The sequence below is a fragment of the Notothenia rossii genome (assembly GCF_949606895.1).
Source record: "Notothenia rossii genome assembly, chromosome: 4".
In the NCBI taxonomy this organism is placed as follows: Eukaryota; Metazoa; Chordata; class Actinopteri; order Perciformes; family Nototheniidae; genus Notothenia; species Notothenia rossii.
Genome location: NC_136902.1, coordinates 50,394,988 through 50,410,794, shown reverse-complemented (window position 1 = coordinate 50,410,794; position 15,807 = coordinate 50,394,988).

The following is a 15,807-nucleotide window of genomic DNA, read 5'->3' as shown; positions in this document are numbered from 1 at the left end:
CTGCAGCACCGTTGACAACTTCTCTCTACATATCAAACATACCGGTAAACCAGCATCGTTTGCTGTGAAAGCATATAACTCTGTCCACGCAGAATTAAATCCTGTGTTCCTCCGGTACTTTTCTTTGATTTATCCATAGTTCGCTCATCGAGCCGGGGGTCAGGTTATTCACCCGCAGGAAAAGGCGCTGGCGCGGGACCGTAGCAGGATGTGACGCATATTTTAGTTGACCTAATTAAAACCATTTTGTTTTTTATTTATGTGTCACAGTATCACCTCAAAATACAAGATACGAAACATTTTCAACCATGCAACAAAATATAAATAGTCCTACAAATACTTTTATTTTATTTCCTTCTTATTTTTGTCTAAGCCTATGGTCTAAGCTCAAGGGAGCCAGAGCAGAGGGCTTAAAGGGCCGCGGGTTGCCGACCCCTGCACTATAGGGTCACAGACAGAGTTGAAATCGCCACCTATAATAAGAGGACCCTCTATGGACTGCAATACCTTTGGGCACAGCGAGGTAAAGAATTTAGATTGTAAACAATTTGGAGCATACACATTTACTAATGTCACCATTTCATTCTGTAGCAAACCTGAGACAATTACATATCTTCCCTCTTGATCAACATGTACATTGGATGATTTGAAAGGCATATTCTTAGAAATTAAAATACTGACTCCTCTACTAGCTTTTCCTCCAGGGGAAGAGAATATCTGCCCTACCCAATTCTGTTGTAGTTTTTTAGATTCCATCGCATTCAAATGAGTCTCCTGTAGCATAGCAATATCACAATTTAAAGACTTTAAGTACAACAAAATCTTATGTCTATTGATTGGATTCTGAATTCCATTTACATTCAGACTAAGCAAAATAATTTTGTTCAATTGTGTATCAATTTAAGTAAGGTAATAATCATATCGGATGCCCGGCTAGTATTTTGGTCAAATTGGAAGGGTGTCATCGACGCATCAAGGGAAGGGAGGGGAAATATATAAACAACAACACAAGACCGTAGAAAATACAACACAAGATTACATAAAAACATAGAGATGCTACCACCCTTCCCCCTAACAATACACAGATAAACACAAAAACAAAAAGATATATTGCCACAAGGCAATACGACGGAAAATACATTGAGATGGAGGAAAGTCCATCTCTATCCGTGAAGAAAAAGAAGAGCCGCGGAGCTCAGGTGCGGAGAGATAATCCAGTCCTTCAATAGCCAATAGGCCTATTCATTTGTCTGCCATTAACCACAACTTTGCTAACTAGTTGGGGTTTACATTACAGTATAGCCTGCATCAAAATCCTAATGAGGGTGTGTGCGACTGTGAGTCAGTGTATGTGCGGGCATGCGTGTGCGTCAGTGTAAATTATTGTGTGTATGTGTGTGTGTGTGTGTGTGTGTGTTTGTGTTTGTGTTTGTGTGTGTGTGTGTGTGTGTGTGTGTGTGTGTGTGTGTGTGTGTGTGCGTGTGTGTGTGTGTGTGTGTGTGTGTGTGTGTGTGTGTGTGTGTGTGTGTGTGTGTGTGCGCGCTTGCGGTGGGGGCGTAGGCCAACTCACAGTCTTGTGGTAATGTCACATCCCAAATAGATCAGGTCTCTTTTCTTTTAGAACTTTCTCAGCTTCCTTGGGTTCTTTGAATATGAAAGTCTCCCCGTTGATGGTTACGATGAGTCTGGCAGGGTACAGGATGCCGTGCCGTAAGTCTTCTTTGCGCAGTATGCTACGGAGCTCTCTGTATGAATCCCGCTGGCGCTGTATCTCCATTGGGAAATCCTGAAACATGCAAAGATCATGTCCGTCCCATGTCAGCTTTCCTTTAGCAGACGCCAGCGTCTTAAACACCTCGTTCTTATCGCTCCATCTGAGAAAACGTATGATGATATGCCGCGGAGGGTGCCCAGGGTCCGGGATGGGACGCAGAGCGCGGTGGGCACGCTCTATCTCAGGTGGGGGGATTGTGTCACTCAGCTTCAGGAAGTGTCGGAGAATTTTATCCAGTAGTGGGGAGATGCAACCGGATTCTTTACCCTCGGGGAGGCCGGCTAGGATGAGATTATTTCTCCGACTTCTAGCTTCCAGATCATGCATTTTACCCTGGAGGTCTTTGACATCTTTGGACATATCACCCATTGTCTTCCCTTGGGAATTGGCTTGATCCTCTATCTCGCTAATGCGCTTCTCTGCGTTTTTTATTCTTTGAGAAGTGGCCTGTGCAATTAATCTTATTTTAATCTCGATTTTGGCTTGCAACGATTACGAAAACAACGTAATCAAAATAAAACGATTATTTTGCTGCGTGCGCTTTCGCCCCTCCCTAAACGCACTCACGGCAAGGTTGTGAGTGACAATAGTTGCGTGAGTTCAGCGCAAGCGAAGATGGCAGAACAAGAGCAAATCGTGAACAAGAATGGTAAAACGAATTCCGCTGTTTGAAAATTCTTTGTGTTTAAGGAGTGCGACGTGGAACACAAAAAAGTACAGTGCAGCAGGGGCGGACTGGCCATCTGTGTGTTCAGGAGAATCACAGACGGCCGCTTTTTTAAACGTCATCATTTCAGTTGCGCTGACAGGTGACAGAGGTCCACAGTATACCCGCAGCGAGGCTCGCCGTTGACAGTTGAAGAGCATGCCCCCTCGACCTCATCCACCACATCAGTCATCAATTCAAGATAAGATCCAATCCTCCTATTCCAATCCCAAAAAACTATTTTCCATCTTCTCCAGCCTCTTGGACCCTCCCAAAGCACGTTCCCCCTCCTCCCTTCTGTCAAGCGACTTTGTTAACTACTTTGAAAAAAAGGTTGATGATATTCGGTCTTCTTTTTCTGACTCACCATTACTCACCACTGGGTCACCAGACCCCCCTTTCACCCATGCACTGACCTCCTTTTATATTCTACCATTTCTCACCCATTTCATCAACACTTCTCTAACTTCTGGTCACTTTCCAAACAGTCTCAAGGAGGCAAGAGTAAACCCTCTCCTAAAGAAACCCACTCTCAACCCGTCTGATGTTATAAACTACAGGCCTCTCTCTCTCCTCACACTTGAACGTGCTCTTTATAAACAACTCTCCTGTTATCTCCATCAGAACAACCTTCTGGATCCGCACCAGTTTGGTTTCAAGGCAGGTCACTCCACAAAGACTGCTCTCCTTGCTGTCTCTGAGGAACTGCACACTGCTAAAGCAGCCTCCCTCTCCTCTGTCATCATCCTTTTGGACCTGTCTGCTGCATTCGACACGGTGAACCATCAGATCCTCCTTCGCACTCTCCAAGAATTTTGTGTGTCAGGCTCTGCACTTTCCCTCCTCACCTCATACCTCAAAGACCGTAGCTACAGGGTAACTTGGAGAGGGTCCGAGTCCGACCCTTGTCAATTCACTCCAGGAGTCCCTCAGGGCTCTGTTCTTGGTCCCCTCCTCTTCTCTCAGTACACAAACTTGCTCGGATCTGTCATTAGCCTGCATGGTTTTTCATAGCACTGCTACGCTGACGACACCCAATTCATTCTGTACTTTCCCCGCTCAGAGACCCAGGTCGTTGCACGCATCTCGGCTTGTCTAGCCGACATCTCTCAGTGGATTTCTGCTCACCACCTCAAGCTCAACCTTGACAAGACTGAACTGCTTTTCCTTCCGGGAAAAGATTGTCGCACTCTTGACCTAACAATCAACATCGGCACCTCTGTTGTTTCCCCGACTTAGACTGCAAGAAATCTGGGTGTGACCCTAGATAACAAACTGTCCTTCACTGCAAACATCGCTGCTACAACCCGCTGCTGCAGATACACGCTTTACAACATCAGGAGGACACGTCCCCACCTGACCCAGAAAGCAACGCAGGTTCTGGTCTAGACTCTTGTCATCTCACGCCTAGACTACTGCAACTCCCTCCTGGCTGGTCTACCTGCATGTGCCATCCGACCTCTGCAGCTCATCCAGAATGCAGCGGCTCGTCTGGTCTTCAACCTTCAAAATTCTCCCACACCACGCCGCTTCTCCATCCTCTTCTTCACTGGCTTCCAGTAACTGCTAGAATCCACTTCAAGACAATGGTACTTGCGTACCATGCTGTGAATGGATCTGGCCCTTCCTACATCCAGGACATGGTCAAACTGTACACCCCAGCACGTGCACTCCGCTCTGCATCAGCCAAACAGCTCGCTGAACCCGCACTGCGAGGGGGACCCAATTTCCCATCAGCAAAAACACGTGGGTTTGCTATCCTAGCTCCAAAATGGTGGAATGAGCTCCCCATTGAAATCAGGACAGCAGATAGCTTGCACATCTTCCGGCGCAGACTGAAAACTCATCTCTTTCGACTCCACTTCCAGTGATAGAATTACTAACAAAGAATTGCTAACACTTATATACTAATAAAGGACTGGCTTATCTAAAGCCAGTTGAGTAGCACCTGAAATGTTTTAGCTCTATGAAACCTGATGTAATTATAAGATTCTGTTTTCTTCAAGTTTGTATCTTGTTGGTCGAATGCACTTATTGTAAGTCGCTTTGGATAAAAGCATCAGCCAAATGTAATGTAATATAATTAACCTGTTAAACCCAACAATATTCACAAAACTGTGTCTCACAATTCTACTGATCATATTTCCATTGTTTATGTTTATGTTTATTAAGGATCCCCATTAGCTTTTGCTCTTGACAAAAGCTACTCTTCCTGGGATCCGACACTTAAAACAATACAACAATAATGCAACAATAATACAGAAACATTCAGGACATAAGTCCTGACATCATTAACAACATTAACAACATCACCAATATCATCAACAATCTCCAACATCATCAACGATGTCATCCACTTTCAATATCAATCTCAGCCAAGGATGAGTGCACAAGACACCCACCAGTACAAAGTATGCGATCAAATTCAATTTGGGTTCACAGCTCACAAGGGTACATGGTCATTAGTAGATGGCCCTTCAATCTCTTCTTGAAAGAGGCTCTGGACTCTATTTCAGCAAGGTAGTTTGGCAATGAGTTCCATTCCTTTATAGCTGTATAAGACACAGAAGATTTCAGAAGATTTGTCCAGGGTTTAGGTGTCAGTAGATGGCCTGATGTAGCTTGTCTAGTCTTATGGTCATGCTCGTCTCTTGTGTAAACTATTTGATCATAAAAATACAGTGTTTTTTTGCTAAATTGGACATTTTTTTAAAGTGATAACACGAGATTGCAGACGTTTCTCAACCGGAAGCCATGATAGGTTTATATGCATAACTCCAATATGAGTGCGCTTCAAACAGTGGAGAGCTAGTCTGGCAGCCTTGTTTTGAGCTATTTGTAATTTATGTAAATGTGTTTTTGCTGCTGATGACCATATGACCGGACAGTACTCAAGATGTGACAAAAGCAGAGACTGAATGACTTGTTTCAAAGTGGTTGGTGTTACATACTTTGTAAAAATATTTGCCACAGCTATGCTCCTTCCCATTTTAGTTACGATACTGTCAATTTGCTTTGTCCACTGTAAACCAGAATCAAGAACAATGCCAAGCAACTTAATCTCGTTTACCTGTTCCACTGGCTGACTAGCCAGTGTCAGGCTTAATTGAGGATTGCTGCTTAACATATGTCTGGATCCGAACACCATTGCTTTTGTTTTTGCAATGTTGAGTACCAGTTTGTTATTGTTGAGGTCTACTAGAATAGATTTACATTGTTCAATGTTCTAAAATCATATTGGTTTCTCATACAGCATCTCTGTATAGTATGTGTATTCACTCTCTGTCCTACACGCCTTGTTGGTGCTCCTGCCCCCCACCCTCCCTATGAGCCCACTGTGCTCTGATTGGTCAGCTCGCCCATTCTGTTCTGAGTCCACCATCGTTACAGCGGAACGTCAGTGTTTATGTGTTACAATGGTGTTTGTTAGCAACCAGAAAATGACACTGTGGTTAGGGGTGTGGTTAGGGCGCCGGCTGCTGGAGTGAAGGGAGTGGCTCGGCCGGAGGCCAGACAGCTGATCGGAATCAGGTAATCAGTGCCGGAATAAAAGCATTTCGTAACCTGGTTCTGGTCTGTTTTGTAGTAGGCGGGATCCTGGAAGGTCGCCAAAGGACCTGTGAAGGTTCCCACAAGGGCAACGTTTGAGACCTGTGTATACTTTGTTTGGAGCTAATAAATGCCTGTGATCAACCAACCTGCTCTTTCCGTCCCTATTTGAACCCTGTGTGAGCGGAGAGGCTCACAGTGGCCTCTGAACAGGGACCTCATGTCGGAAGGAGAAACCCCGCTGGGTCAGGCCCTCCAACGTCTCGCTCACATGCAGGAGACCAGCACAGCATTACAGCGACAGCAAAGCGAGGCTCTGCTCGGGATCGCCTCGAGCCAGCGCGAGGACCGGGCTCTCCTACGGGAGCTGCTGCAGCGTCCGGCCGCTCGGGAGGCCGATCCCGCTACCAACCCGGCCCGACCGCCTTCAATTGCCCTCCAGAAATTGACAGCAGAGGATGATCCGGAGGGATACCTGGATATCTTTGAGGGCACAGCGGCGGCGTGCGGGTGGCCAGAGGAGGAGTGGGCAGCGCGGCTATTGCCTCTGCTATCTGGGGGTGCGCAGCTAGCCGCCCACTGCCTGCCAGCAGCCTCTCGGCATGTTTACCGGCATCTGAGGAAGGCCATCCTGGACCGACTTGGCAGCACGCCAGAGGGACATCGCCGCTGGTTCCGGGCCCTCCCCTTCGAGGACGCTGACCGGCCCTTCTCCTACGCGCAGCGGCTCCTGGATGCAGCAAGCCGCTGGCTCCAGCCGGGGGTGCGCTCCGCTGACCCAATTCAATGGCAAATTGGGTCCAGTGCCATCGCCCCGCCAACCTGGAAGCAGCCGTCGTCCTCGCGGAGGACCACCTTTCGCTTCCCCGGCGGAGCATGAAAGAGGAGCGGGCAGACCCGTCCCAGCCCCGAGGAGGAGGTTTCCTGAAGCAGCTGCCCTTCCCTCCCCACCACCAGATGGCCCCAACCCCACAGCCCCAACACTTTCCCCCCAAGCCCTACCTTACCCTCCTGTTTTTATCTCTCCCCAGGGTCCGGCCTACGCTTCTGGTCGTCCAGCACCACGGGGGCTCCTCAGGCGTTAGGGCAGGATTGCTGGCGGTGCGGGCAGCCCGGCCACTTCCGACGGGAGTGTCCTCTCATGGAGGTTGGACAGCTGGTTCGGGTCGCGGGACCGCCAGTTGCCTCCCCCGATTTGGAAGGGACGTACCGTATACCGGTATGTATACAGGGGGGTACACACCAGGCTCTGATGGACACGGGCTTTAATCAGACCATGATCCATCTGCGCTTGGTTCGGCCTGGGGCATTGATTGAAGCATCGTGGATGAAGGTGAGGTTTGTGCATGGGGATATTCACCAGTACCCGGAGGTGACGCTGGAAATTTCTTCTAAGGGGAAAAAGCATAGAGTCAGGGCTGGAGTTAGCACTCGCCTTACGCACCCTCTGATTTCGGGAACGAATTGGCCGGGGTTTGCTAAGCGAGCGGGGGCTATGGGGGTGCGTTCACGGACGGCAGGGAAATGTGAGTTGTGTGCTGTGTTTAATGGAGAGTCGGAGGCGGCTGACGACGTCAAGGGGGAAACGGACACGGAGGGGGCCGCGGAGGTCCCTCTGGACCCGCTGGTGTTTCCCGTGGAGGATTTTCCTCTCGAACAGTCGAGGGACGAGACCCTTCAGCACGCCTTCGGCCAGGTGGTGAGTATTGATGGCTCCCAGCTACACCCAAACGCAGCACTCACTCACCCACACTTTACGGTGGTTAGGGACAGGCTGTATCGTGTAAGCCGTGACACACAGACAGGAGAGATAAATACCCAGTTGTTGGTGCCAAAAAGCCGTCTGGAAGTGGTTTTCCAGGCGGCTCATTATAACCCCATGTCAGGTCACCTAGGGTACGACAAATCACTTCACCGGATAATGGCCCGATTTTATTGGCCGGGCATTCGCGCAGATTTGAAGCGGTGGTGTGCATTTTGCCGTTAATGTCAGCTGGTTAACCCGCCGGCTATACCCAGAGCGCCTTTGCTCCCGTTACCTTTGATTGAGGTGCCTTTTGAGAGAGTTGGTATGGACCTCATCGGGCCATTAGACCGGAGTGCACAGGGATATCGCTTTTTACTAGTCCTAGTGGATTATGCAACGCGATATCCCGAGGCAGTGCCGCTGCGTAATATCTCTGCAAAGAGCGTCGCGCAGGCACTGTTTCACATTATCTCCCGAGTCGGGATCCCGAAATAGATCCTGACTGACCAGGGCACACAGTTTATGTCACGCACACTACGCGAGCTGTATGAACTACTGGGTGTCCATTCAATACGGACTAGTGTTTACCATCCGCAGACCGACGGCCTGGTGGAACGGTTTAACAAAACACTAAAGAACATGGTTCGTAAGTTCGTTCACGAAGATAGTCGTAATTGGGATAAATGGCAAGAACCTTGGTTGTTTGCAGGGCGGGAGGTGCCCCAGTCCTCCACGGGATTTTCTCCCTTTGAGCTGTTATTTGGTAGGAAGCCCCGGGGTGTTTTGGACCTAGTTAAGGAAAACTGGGAGGAGGGTCCAAGCCCCAGTAAAAACGAAATACAGTACGTTATGGACCTGCGAGCAAAACTCCACTCACTGGGGCAGATATCACGGGAGAATTTGCTCCAGGCTCAGGAACGTCAGCAGCGCCTGTACAACAGAGGGTCGAAACTGAGACAATTTTCACCGGGAGATAAAGTGCTTGTATTACTCCCATCCTCTAGCTCTAAACTACTCGCCAAGTGGCAAAGACCCTTCGTGGTCACACGACGAGTGGGGAACGTAGATTATGAGGTGGTGCGTTCTGACAGCAACACAGATTTACCACCTTAACCGCCTGAAAGCATGGAGGGAGGTGGCGTCTGTTTCTCTGGCCACCACGGTGATTGAGAGAGATGAGTGGGGACCGGAGGTCATTAAAAGCAACAAATTAGCCCCGGTCTGTTGTGGCGACAATGTCTCACCGGGCCAGAGAGTAGACGTTGCTTCGTTTCAAAGGCAGTTTGCCGACGTGTTCTCTCCGCTGCCAGGACGCACCTCTCTCATACACCACCGCATAGAAACGCCCCCGGGCGTGGCCATTCGTTCACGGCCCTATCAGCTGCCTGAACACAAGAGGAAAATTGTTCAGGCGGAGCTTCAGGCTATGCTAGAGATGGGAGTGATAGAATGGCCACCAGTGACTGGTGTTGCCCCGTCGTGCTGGTACGTAAGTCCAACGGGTCAATCCGGTTCTGTGTGGACTACCGCAGGGTGAACGAGGTGTCCAAATTTGATGCTTATCCAATGCCCCGGGTCGACGAACTCCTGGATCGGCTAGGCACTGCTCGCTTTTACACGACGCTGGATTTAACCAAGGGCTATTGGCAGATTCCCCTTTCTCCAGAGTCTAAGGAAAAAACGGCCTTCTCCACTCCGTATGGTTTATACCAATTCATCACACTTCCTTTCGGGTTGTTCGGAGCTCCAGCCACCTTCCAGCGGCTCATGGACCGGGTGCTGCGTCCCCACTCTGCATATGCTGCTACTTACTTGGATGATGTCATCATTCACAGTGAGACATGGGAGCAGCATATGCGGCAGGTGGGGGCAGTGCTCGAGTCCCTGAGGCAGGCGGGGCTCGCGGCCAACCCGAAGAAGTGTGCGGTTGGACGGAGGGAGGTACGGTATCTGGGGTACCACTTGGGCGGCGGGCAGGTGCGGCCACAGATAGAGAAAACAACCGCCATTTCAGCCTGTCTGGCGCCCAAGACGAAAAAGAGGTCAGGAGGTTCATGGGGCTGGCCGGCTACTACAGGCGGTTCATCCCGTCCTTTTCTGAGCTGACCAGTCCCCTGACCGACCTGACCCGAAAGGGTGATTCAGATCCGGTCCAGTGGACGGAGCGGTGTCAGCAAGTAGAGGGGGTCGACCGCCCCGTACTGTACATTAGCCGTAAGCTCGCTCAGAGGGAGGTGAACTACAGTACGGTGGAAAAGTGAGTGCCTCGCCATACAGTGGGCGGTGGGCGGTGGGCGGTGGTCGGTGGGCGGTCGGCGCCCTGCGGTACTACCTCCTGGGGCGCCCTTTCACCCTCTGGTCGGACCATGCCCCGCTCCAGTGGCTCCACCGCATGAAGGATGCCAACGCTCGGATCACTCGATGTTATCTGGCGTTACAGCCTTTCAACTTCAAGGTGATCCACAGGCCGGGTAACCGGATGGTCGTGGCTGATTTCCTCTCTCGCTCGGCGGAGGGGGGGGAGAGTCAGCTTGCGGCCGGCGGGATCCCGGCCTGAGTCGGGCGGTGGGGGTATGTGGCAGCGGGGTGTGGTTAGGGCGTCGGCTGCTGGAGTGAAGGGAGTGACACGGCCGGAGGCCAGACAGCTGATCGGAATCAGGTAATCAGTGCCGGAATAAAAGCATGTCGTAACCTGGTTCTGGTCTGTTTTGCAGTAGACGGGATCCTGGAAGGTCGCCAAAGGACCTGGGAAGGTTCCCACATGGGCAACGTTTGAGACCCGTGTATACTTAGTTTGGAGCTAATAAACGCCTGTGATCAACCAACCTGCTCTTTCCGTCCCTATTTGAACCCTGTGTGAGCGGAGAGGCTCACAGACACCAGTAATGACAAACAGATGAGAATGCTGTGTGGGGTCTGGGTGCCGTGTTGGCGGGACATTGTGGGGCTCGCTGCACCGCCCTTTGAGGCTCGAGGAGCGGACAGTGTGAGCCACGGCTGACAAAAGATAAGGCTGAGTGAGTGTGTGTGTGTGTGTGTGTGTGTGTGTGTGTGTGTGTGTGTGTGTGTGTGTGTGTGTGTGTGTGTGTGTGTGTGTGTGTGTGTGTGTGTGTGTGTGTGTGTGTGTGTGTGTGTGTGTGTGTGTGTGTGTGTGTGTGTGTGTGTGTGTGTGTGTGTGTGTGTGTGTGTGCAAAACTCCGCGGAGTACCGCGGCTGAGAAAAGATAAGGCTGAGTGATTGTGTTTGTGTGTGAGGAAAAAATGGAAAAAGAAAAATCTCCAACGAGGCGTTCTGGGGCAGCATAGACAGGTATTTTCTGTGTTACAGTTTTACTCGCTACAGGGTGTACTTTGAGGGTTTGTGACTTCAGACCGTTTACATGCAGAAAAAGCTACATAACACACAAGGGGACGGGTAATAACCGGAAAAGCATGTCATGGGACCTTTAACATTTAACAACCTATTAATGTGTCATACCCGCTTAACGGGAAGAAACTCAGCTAACTGACAATATTAACAATTTTTACAGAAAAGAAACACAAGTCTAACGCCGAGCGTCTGAATTAGCACATAACTCACGGTAGCAATATGTGTATACTTCATCGGATCTGCACACACTATATATCATATGAAAGCTGAGAATCCACAGATTCCAATGGTATAAGCATCATCACTGTGCGACTAATCATACTATCCCATCATTCCAGGGTGGTTTTCACTATAAATAATGGTTTCTTTCTGGACAGAAACTATAATTTACATTGTTTTACTATGTTCAATCTCAATTTAATTTAAGATAAAAACATCTATATATATTGATTCTGACTTTTCTACATCCAACTCACAGATGTATCATTGCTTTGAGAAAAAAGATATAGTCATTTGTTCTGGATATGTAATTTTGAAGCCTGAGACCTGAAAAACAGGCTTGGGGTTTAACAGGTTAAGCTTTACAGTGCAACGGCCGACTCAACCAGCTCGCAAAGACACAAATATATAACAGATGTCATCACATTCTACATAGCTAAAAAAAAAATAAAGTTCAATAAATTGATGTTTTCAAAGTCAATGAATAATCGTATTTAATAATCGTTATATTTGAAAAATATATTGTAGGGCCATACCTATACAAAACATGTCTGTGAAGTTTTTTTTTCAAAATACCAAACAGTTCACCCATTGTAGCCATGCCTCATATTGCTCAAACCCCTCTTTTGAAGCCCTGTTAGAGAAAAAAAGAGGAGCCGGAGCTAATGCCTGATCAGAATTCTACCGGAGATAAGTTACATTCGGTTCTAATAAAAAGCCATTCTGTTTAAACCACGTTAAGGATTATTTCTGAAACAGTATGGGGCTCAAATGCTTTTTCTCTTGCAAGTTTATCACAAGGTGAGTTCTTTTTTTACTTCCTGCTTTTTAAACACATGTGCTCTACACAGTACAGGTTAGCTCTGAGTGTTAGCGAGGCTTGCTAATGTAAACAAAAACGAGATTATGTCCAAAACACGTCAGGCATTGTTTCTGATGGCAACTTTCTGTGGGTCCGCTTACGTCATAGCGGATGGACACGTCAGCATACTTGCCAACCTTGAGACTTCAGAAATCGGGAGCATTTCAAAAGGCTAAATTGGGCGTGGGGGGGGGGGTGCTAGTGGATCGCCGGAGCTGTTAGATTCTCTGTTAGATTAGATTAATTAGATCAACATTAACATGCTTATTGTAGTTGTAAGTGCACTGCCTCGCAGCCTGTAGCACCATCCTTGATGGAGCATATGTGTGGGCTTGACCTGTATTTTAGAGGAAAGGAGTGAGCAGAGAGTAGAGTAGTTGTCGATTCTTGTTCAGTTTTCTGTGACTATCTGCCTCACCCTCTCAGACTTTGAGTTGCGCGCGCTACTAAAGAGACGTGTTACCATGGTAACCAAACAATGGTGTAGCTGTATTAAAGTCCGATTGGAAACAGTCGTGTGTAAATCTGATTTTGTCAGAAATCGGGAGAAATGCGGGAGAAATTTGACCCCGGGAGGAAACCGGGAGAGGGCAATGAAATCGGGAGTCTCCCACGAAAATCGGGAGGGTTGACAAGTATGCACGTCAGACCGGCAGCAAATCTGTATCCGCTCGTTGTACACCATTTTTTATCATTGCTTTGAGAAAAAAGATATAGTCATTTCTTCTGGACATGTAATTTTGAAGCCTGAGACCTGAAAAACAGGCTTGGGGTTTAACAGGTTAAGCTTTACAGTGCAACGGCCGACTCAACCAGCTCGCAAAGACACAAATATATAACAGATGTCATCACATTCTACATATCTAAAAAAAAAATAAAGTTCAATAAATTGATGTTTTCCAAGTCAATGAATAATCGTATTTAATAATCGTGATATCAATATTGACCAAAATAATCGTGATTATGATTTTTGCCATAATCGAGCAGCCCTACTATGGAGTGTGAGATTGGCTGTAGAATCGGATTAATGGGAGCGTTATTGCAGTTTCTTTACGGCACCGTTGTGATGAAGAGCTGGAACTACTTCCTCCGCGCCGCAACTCTGGATAAGCAGTTGACGATGGATGGATGGATGGATGGATGGATAGATAGAGACAAATCACGTCAAGTACATTTGCTGTATACTTTCTAAATATACAACAAAAGAAAACCTTGGTATGGTCCTAAATTGAAATGCACTAACTGGTTAAGTTCTGTTTAAAAGTGTAAGTCAAATTAAGCAGCAGAAAACACAAAGATATTGGATCTTTGTGTTGTTGCTTTCACTGTTACAGTTTGTGCCTGCAGATCTAGCGGATAGTGGAGCCAGGTCCGTCCTCCTGTATCATATCACTTTACACTGATTGGTTCTCTCAGGGCCCACAGGACTGCAGCAGCATGGAGGAAAGGTGTTTGATTGCACATTTGTAAGAGAAAGAGAGTCTCTCATGTAATGTTAATGGCACTGGCTTAAAAAGTAAGACTGGGGAGAGGGATTTTTATGATGGACATAAACATTCTAACATAAATCAGAGTTTAGGTACTTTGTAAGTAGTATTGCTCACCCATCATATTTGTGAAAGGATTTAACCATTGTGGCTCCTGTATAGTACCTACCTCTTGTGGGCCAGTAGAAGTTCCTTGTGGAGCTCGTTGTGAGTTCTGGAAGCCTTCATGAGGTTAGACTGACCTGAAGAGGCTTCAGCTTTGACTCCATTATCTGACAGAGAAATTACATCAATGCAGCACTGAATCCCTCAACAGATGAATCAGCTGTACCACAGGGAAAAAGGAAAATACTTTGTCACAGTATAAGAAATTAGGTAAACATAAGTTAAAGTGGACCTATTATGTTATATTTAAGCAATAGCTCACGACAGGCCGTGGTATATGCTCATTATATCACAGCTAAGGGGCGTGGTTCGGCCCAACGCGAAGCGGAGGGTCGACAACCTCCTTAGCTGTGATATAATGAGCATATATCACGGCCTGAAGTGAGCTATTGCTTTTTTTAAACGGTTACCAAGTGTGGCAATATGAAAGAAAAATACACACTCTAATTTAAATAGTTTTTATTGGTAAATGATGATGTTCAAAATAAAATAGTCCCTCCGTTGCCTTCTGCACAAAAGGTGGTTGCTATGCAACAACACTAACAGCAAGCGAACATATTAGACAGAGAGCGTTGATCCATTATTTGGCTGTTTATTTACATTAATGTGTATGTTGCTGTTTATTGTGCATCCACTGAAAAACTGTCCAGCATCAGTAGCATGGCTTACGTGGTCACTTGTATAGGTTGAGGTTGTTCGAGGCTGTTGCTTGGCATGGCGAGAATATTGCTCCACTTTCTCCGGTCCCCGAGATTGGGCTTCCAGTAGCTCTGGAGAGAGCTTTCGCACCTGTGGCCACTAACGGTCATAATTTCTCTGCTTTGTTTCAAGACCCGCATCAGAAAGCTTTTGAATGGTGGTACTTTTCCAGTTGGTCTACCTGCTCTTCACGTAGCTCTGCATGTCGTAGTTTAGGTGCTTTTTTTTCCGGAGATAGGCACTGCTCAATCCACTCCTCCATAGTAAGACCCCCCCGGAGTTCGAAGTTAATCTTAAATGTTTCCATTTTATGCTTTGTACGTTTGTTTCGTAACGGAAGAAATTTAAATATATTTATAAAACTGACAAGTCAAATCAAGCAATCTGATTGGTCGATAGCGTTTTTGCGGACCTCTTTGATTACAGATTTGAAAACATCGTTGCTTGCTTTAAAAGTAGCACAATTCATTATGTTAAACCTTCAAAAGTATCTAGATATCCCTGCCCTAATGCCAAAGGAACTGCACACTGAATATCTTTTGCCGTTTGATGTCTATGTCTGGACCGCTGCGTCAAAAAGGAGGGCTTCTGCTCCGTTACTTCTCCGCTGCTTTCTTGTTGTAGTTTTCAGCCCAACGGTATACTGTTTTTCTCAGACGCGGAGGGATACTGACTTGTTGTGAAAAGTAACTTACAATTCTACCCGTGGTATACGCTCAGTATATCACGGCTAAGAACCAATCAGATTGCTTGATTTGACTTGTCCGTTTTATAATTGAAAAATATATTGTAGGGCCATACCTATACAAAATATGTCTGTGAAGTTTTTTTTTCAAAATACCAAACAGTTCACCCATTTTAGCCATGCCTCATATTGCTCAAAACCCTCTTTTGAAGCCCTGTTAGAGAAAAAAAAGAGGAGCCGGAGCTAATGCCTGATCAGAATTCTACCGGAGATAAGTTACATTCGGTTGTGATAAAACGCCATCTTGTTTAAACCACGTTAAGGATTATTTCTGAAACAGTATGGGCCTCAATTGCTTTTTCTCTTGCAAGTTTATCACAAGGTGAATTCTTTTTTTATTTCCTGCTTTTTAAACACATGTGCTCTACACAGTACAGGTTAGCTCTGAGTGTTAGCGAGGCTTGCTAATATAAACAAAAACGAGATTAAAAACACGTCAGGCATTGTTTCTGATAGCAACTTTCTGTGGGTCCGCTTACGTCATA